At 43.2% G+C, this 6,212-nt stretch overlaps 1 long non-coding RNA gene across 1 annotated transcript in view; it reads right to left on the bottom strand.

Moving 5' to 3' along the window:
• LOC142817761 (uncharacterized) overlaps positions 1-6,212 on the bottom strand; it is a 190,104-nt gene that overhangs the window by 9,280 nt on the left and 174,612 nt on the right. The window lies entirely within an intron of this gene.

Genomic DNA, 6,212 nt, shown 5'->3' with positions numbered 1-6,212 from the left:
ACAAACACACACAAACAGAATATTTCATCTTTTAGGAGGGACACAAGCATTATCTGTGTTCGAACTAAACTTGTTTGTGTCCCTGTCAAGTTCATTGTACCTTGTTATTGTTGCGTCATAGTTCCGTTTCTTTGCTACATTATTTCGCCGCTACAGATGTTCGATATTTATAAACAGTCGTTTGTAGATATTGAAGTGATAGCCTCGAGCCTGCTGCTCTTCAGTCATGGTGGTTGTTGCACAAGTGCTCATTATTATGACAATTACTTTAACTAAGTGCGCGGTAGACCGTTGATCAGTTAAGCTACGTAAAGCTGTTGTTTCCTTACCCTTTCCCGAAAATGCCACAACGACATTCAAGATGTGACCAAGACCTGTACAGTTCAGTGTAATAAACTTATCGAACCCGGTATGTTTGCGTTTGTACTGCGTGCATGATATGCTTGAAGCAATAGCGAAATCATGAAGAACCGAAACAGAATGCTTAAAAATACGCTACTCATAACTTGATAAGACGAAAGCTGCACAAGAGGGCTACAGATGCAAGTGCACATCACATCCTTATGCGTTAAATCTACAAAATGTAAACTGTTCAGACTCATGTAGAATGTGTAAACGAATATATAACGCCTGTAGTCATTGTACTCTTTGATGTACTAATAAGGCTGTCATGAACGACAGCCATTGCCAAATTTGAGCCCGGACGTTTTTAGTGCCAAAGGAAATAATATAACGCTCATTGGATCTTGAAAAACGCCGCGGCTTGCCTGCGAGCCTGTAGAGGGTACTTCACTGTAAGCAAAGTGACCATGTGGGGAAGCCAAACAAGCGAAACCGGGCATATGTGAGATTTGAGCGTGATGCAGTTAGTTTTGATTGTCTGTTAATTTTCAGTAATGTTAGATATAAGGAAATAAATTCCACCCATAAAATCATTCTTTTTAAAATGATGACAAAAAGAATTTATAGGCGCATTATAAGTTCCTCACGTGAAACGAATGCCGCAGGGGTATGAAGCGCAGCAAGATAAAGACAGCAGGATCTGTTTATACCACGGAGCAAAAATAGTAAGAGAACAATTTTCAAGCTTAGCACAAATTATCATGTGCACTGACCGTTATAATGTAGTTAACTGTATTAAAACACCTAGCTTTGAGCCGCAAAACCATAGAAACTAATTCATTCATTGACATTAAACTTAGTAGGTGCCGAATAGAAACGAAAAAAATCAATCAACCAATACATTAGTAATTATTCAGTTATTTAATTAAAAATGAACCCTTCAGAAGCTCATGAGCGTTGTTATCGTAAGCATACATACGTGCTTCATTCCACTGGCATAATCCAATTACCTAATTAGCACGGAAAGAGATGAAATGGTTTCCGTTACTACGTAAACCCGAGAATTTCTTCTTTTTTAAAAAAGGAAACAATAGACAACCATACACTTTTTTCCTTCTTTTCGCATCCACGTGTAGCCATCAGAGAACACACAACAAAAACAATAAAGAACAAACAAATAGAGAAAGGTGGCCTCACACCAAAACAAGGACACGGCTGTGCTCGTAGATTTGATAAAGCTATCCATGCGTTAAATCGACGGCGGCAGAAGCACAGCTCCTCCACAAATGCAGCGACGAACCGATCTTAAACGAGAGAAATGCACGCGGCCGCAAACGATGTCACCGACCACGTTCGCGCAGCGCGGAAGGGCCATTCAGACGTTTGGCAGGCGCCGAGCAAGGCCAGTGGGCCACGGACCCGGAGCAGCGCAGCAGCGTCGATGTTTTGAAAGTCGCACGTGGACCACCGATTTCCTCATTTCCCCTTCCAGACCATCCCTCACTCGTTTTATGTTCTTGTGTTCCTATCTCTCACCGGAGGTTTCCATGGTTACCACCGGTGAGCCACCGGCGGCGGGAGGCCACGTCATAGACACGTCATAAGTCGTAAGCGGAAGCCAAGCGAGCCACACCCTATTATCGATTTTTCAGTCAGCCGCGATGGTAGCGCCTGATTCCCGTTTACTTTTCGGTCTATGAGGTGTCAATATAGTAAGGATCACGTTTCCTTTTATAGCGGTCAGTAAAATTGCGCAACTGCGAAATAGTATTGATCGAAATCAGCAGTTAGTTGAACTGGTGAAGAAATTTATTTTCCAACTCATTTTTCGCCTTCATTATAGACGGGAACTGGCCGCCTCCGATGAAAAACGACATAGGCGCCACACGTAGGATTTCTTTTAAACTAAAGAATTCTTGATAATCTTTTCTTCGACACACGTTCAGAACCGTACAGCCAATAACACAACGCTTTCACATGCAAAGTCACCACATATATGTCAATTTGCTCAGAAACATAGTTGTAAATGAAAATTAAAACGTAAGCGCAGCAACTCGTGATGGTTTTAAAAACATGTAACGCAAGATGAGCATGACGATATTCGAGCATGGTATAAACAAGCAAGTAATTCTTACCATCGTTTCGTCTCTTTCGTCCATCAGGTGATAATATATGATTTTGCTGCGATTTAGCAGAGTCGTTTTGAAACGCCTGGTGGCAATATTCGGCGACGCGAAAACGAAGCGGGCGCCATCTGTCACTTCAAAGCGGAGGTGCACAGCCGCGTGGTGGCGGGTCGATCAGTGGAGAAACCGAAATCGAAACTCGGTCCGCGCGCGCTGTTGGTGCGGCTTTTCATCGGGGCTAAATGCAAATTTTCACCGGTCAAGTCATGTAACAAAAGTTTCCATCGAACACTACAGTCACTGCAGGGCTAAAAAAAATGTGAGGTCCTCGAAATAGAAAAGGTTAAAGTTAACAAGCCCTCGCGTGTTCTGTTACACCTAAACAACCTTTTACATGTCAGAAAATGTTCCTTGCCACAAAAAAAAAGCCATAATTTTGTTGGTTCCCAGAGAAACATCCCGCTTCATCGTTCACGGAAAGGAAAAGTGACGCAGGCCACTCTTTTACATTTTGGGTTGTTCTGGCGATGGCGGCATTTTGCTTTGCGTTGCGAAAGTAATTTCAGTCAACATTTCATAGCGAATTGATAAACTGCATCATCACGTGGCCTTGAAACACTTTTTTTAATTCGTTTGTAATACTTACGTTACTTAATCAAGATGGTTCCACGCAGGGCATCCAACGATACTCTTTTTAAAGAATGTTGCTTTAACAACACCACAACAACAACAACAACAACAACAACGACGACGACGACAACAACAACAACAACAATAATAATAATACTAATAATAATAATTTTATAGGTAGTAGTAGCAGAAGCATGATTTCTATAATTATTACACTAAAATAAAATAAAAGTGATGAACAATTCGTAAGTTCTGAGTTCTGCTCTTTCGGGAAGCTTAAAAGAACGTCAGTCAAAGACACTGCTTTAGGCGCAGTTATTCTGCAAACCATTCATTAGTAAAACATATCCAGGTTAAACTGTTGCTGCTTGTGAGAATTCAAGTGCCTTGGTTAAAACCCGCGCTTAAAATAGATTGAAAGCGACGGAACCCTCTCCAGTTTTCCTCACAAGGAAGTAAAAATGTGTGAAAGAGACGAGGACATATTAAAAATGAACACGAATGAAAGAAACCTTGAGGGAGCTACAAGTTCACCGGTAGGAGAGTGGAGTGCAAATATCAAGTAATTAAATAACACACATGGACTTGGGGTATTTCGGTAATACTCGGTTAACGTTTTTATTAAGCTGTAGCAAGTCACAATACACAGAGCAATGCCTTGAAAAAAGCTGTGTTCGCGAAAGTAAACGTGCTACAAAAAGGCGTTATAATTAAATGTAAGACACTTGCGGTTGCTCACCTCCAATCTATATCTGAAGGGCGGAAGGGTGCGAAAAATAATTCGAAAACACGGCACAAAATGCGGTATCAGAACCACGGAAAGCGGCAGTAATAGTTCACACAGTGGCACCAGGGTGGCGCTAGTTCCCTTTGCAGTAGCCAACCCAGAATACAGACCTCCAGGATGCAGCAGTGACGCCATTGGTACTACTCGCTCGTAGAGCGGCTCAGACGCGCATACATGTTTGGTACGCCTGAAGCTAGCACTTCTTCAAGCTATGGAATACACAGTCACGACCTTAGGATTTTTAGTCATCATGAGCATTCCTCAGGTACATCGCTGTTCGCGACCAGGTAAGTGCAATTGTTTAAATGTTAGCGGATGTGTGCGCCTCACAAACGCTACGACTGGTAATATATATACATGATCGAAGTGACAGGTCCATTAACGGCAAACGTTCTCTTCTGTGCCCATGAATATCTAATATGAGCATCGCTATGAATTGCACAAAATTAACAAAATGCCTCGCAGTTCAACCCAGTAATTTAAAGGTCATAATGATTTTACGCCCGGTAGCGATTAGCGTCCACTTGTCCAGACTGATTGTGGGTTTTGGTGGGCGAACGGGATCAGACGACAAATTCTGCGGTTGCGCTTTTTTTCAAGGTTCGTGGCAGCCCCTATGGCACAGACGATATTCGTGCAAGCACTCGAAGATACATTTCTCAAGCAGGTCTCAGGGCTTCTCTCTACAGAGTGAAAAATCATACGAAGCACATGTTTTTGGCAATGAATACGCCTTTCCAGGCACACTTAATAAGGCATCGAATATTTTTTTTTTCACATTCATCCAGTTCCTCCGAAGATATCGCCCTTCTCGTTCACAAACAACGCGAGTGTGGGTCAGCGAGGAACAGCTACATGCACAGCCAGCGAAGGCGATCGGCCGCTCACTTTCCGGTGGCTCAAGAACGGACGCCGGCTTGAAGGAAAGGACGGCACTGTGACCGACAACGTCGATTTCTCCGTGCTGAAGATAGAATCGCTGGACGTGGAGAGCTCCGGGAACTACACGTGCGTCGTGACCAACCTGGTGGGCTCCGCGTCCCGATCCGCTACGCTCACAGTTCACGGTGGGAAACAGTTTACGTCCCCTGTTATTTACACGGCTAGTCAGAGCAAACGGTTCGATCCCCTTGTCCATTTAATTTCCTAGCACCACCCCGATGGATTCAGGAGCCTACGAATGCAGTTGCGACGTGGGGAGAGACAGTGCGAATACCCTGTCAAGCGTCTGGCCATCCCGCACCTACGATTATTTGGACGAGAAACGGTATGTACAACACAAACTGTACAGCAGCGTTAACGCGACGAATGCGTTATAATTTTACACAAAGGCAAGTCGTGGCATGCTGTAATTTAGACAAGCCAATAGTTCTCAGCAATGTCATAGTATAATTTAAGGCTGCAAGGAAAGTATTCCAACCAGGCCTGTTTGACGTATCAATGAAGACGTATGAATGAAGAGAGAGAGAGATCAAATTACATAGCCAGATTAGTAAGGACCGAAGAAGGATTTAATATAGGCCAGAGTAGTCAAATACGGCGATTGCTTGCCCCAAAGTGCAGAAGATGGGCATAGCTATAGTACTAGTGGCACTACTGCTGTAAAAGCTATAACTTAGGACGTCATATATACCGCGGCTACACTGCCACAATTAAGGTTATCACGACTTGTTAATATACCTCTGATTATAAGAGTTTCCAAAAAAAAGACACGTTGTCGTGCACGTTTTCGGCAACACATTCCCAGTGATCGTTGCTGCAAAGGTAGGAACTACATTCGGTTACAAAGGGGGCAAATGTATGAAAGCTGTTTTGTTCAATTACGGTATGTACACGACCACTCTGTCGCACTCGCACATGGGCACATCAGTCAGGAGGCGCGAAAAAATGACTTTACTAGGGTAAATATATACACCATTACATTCTTGCTTGAGTACAAAAACCAAAAGCGGATGACAAATGTCGCGTACAGAAATAAGCATGTATTACATCTCATACGCCATAACTAGATAATGGAAGGTTATACTTAATTATTACGCGCCTGAGAGTCACAAATGATGCAAAGAAGTGAGACGTATTAAATTTGCCCCTGTACTTGCGCCAGCGGTGCGGTGTTCAATGTAGGTACAGAAGAACACAATGTTGACCCGAGAAAAAATAATACAAGAAAAGTAATATTACCTGACTCTTGTACGTTCGTAAGGTTAGACACTCACTTCGTGTGATATGCGCAACACCCCATTTTCCACTCTGCTCCTTTTGCGCAGGGCACAAAGTGATGGAAGAGCGAGAGCCCTCCGGCAACGGAACGCTGATCTTGAGGTCAA

This window comes from Rhipicephalus microplus, chromosome 5 (assembly GCF_043290135.1).
Source record: "Rhipicephalus microplus isolate Deutch F79 chromosome 5, USDA_Rmic, whole genome shotgun sequence".
Lineage (NCBI taxonomy): Eukaryota > Metazoa > Arthropoda > Arachnida > Ixodida > Ixodidae > Rhipicephalus > Rhipicephalus microplus.
The sequence above is the reverse complement of the archived record's forward strand: the minus strand, read 5'-3'. Positions and strand labels throughout refer to the sequence as shown.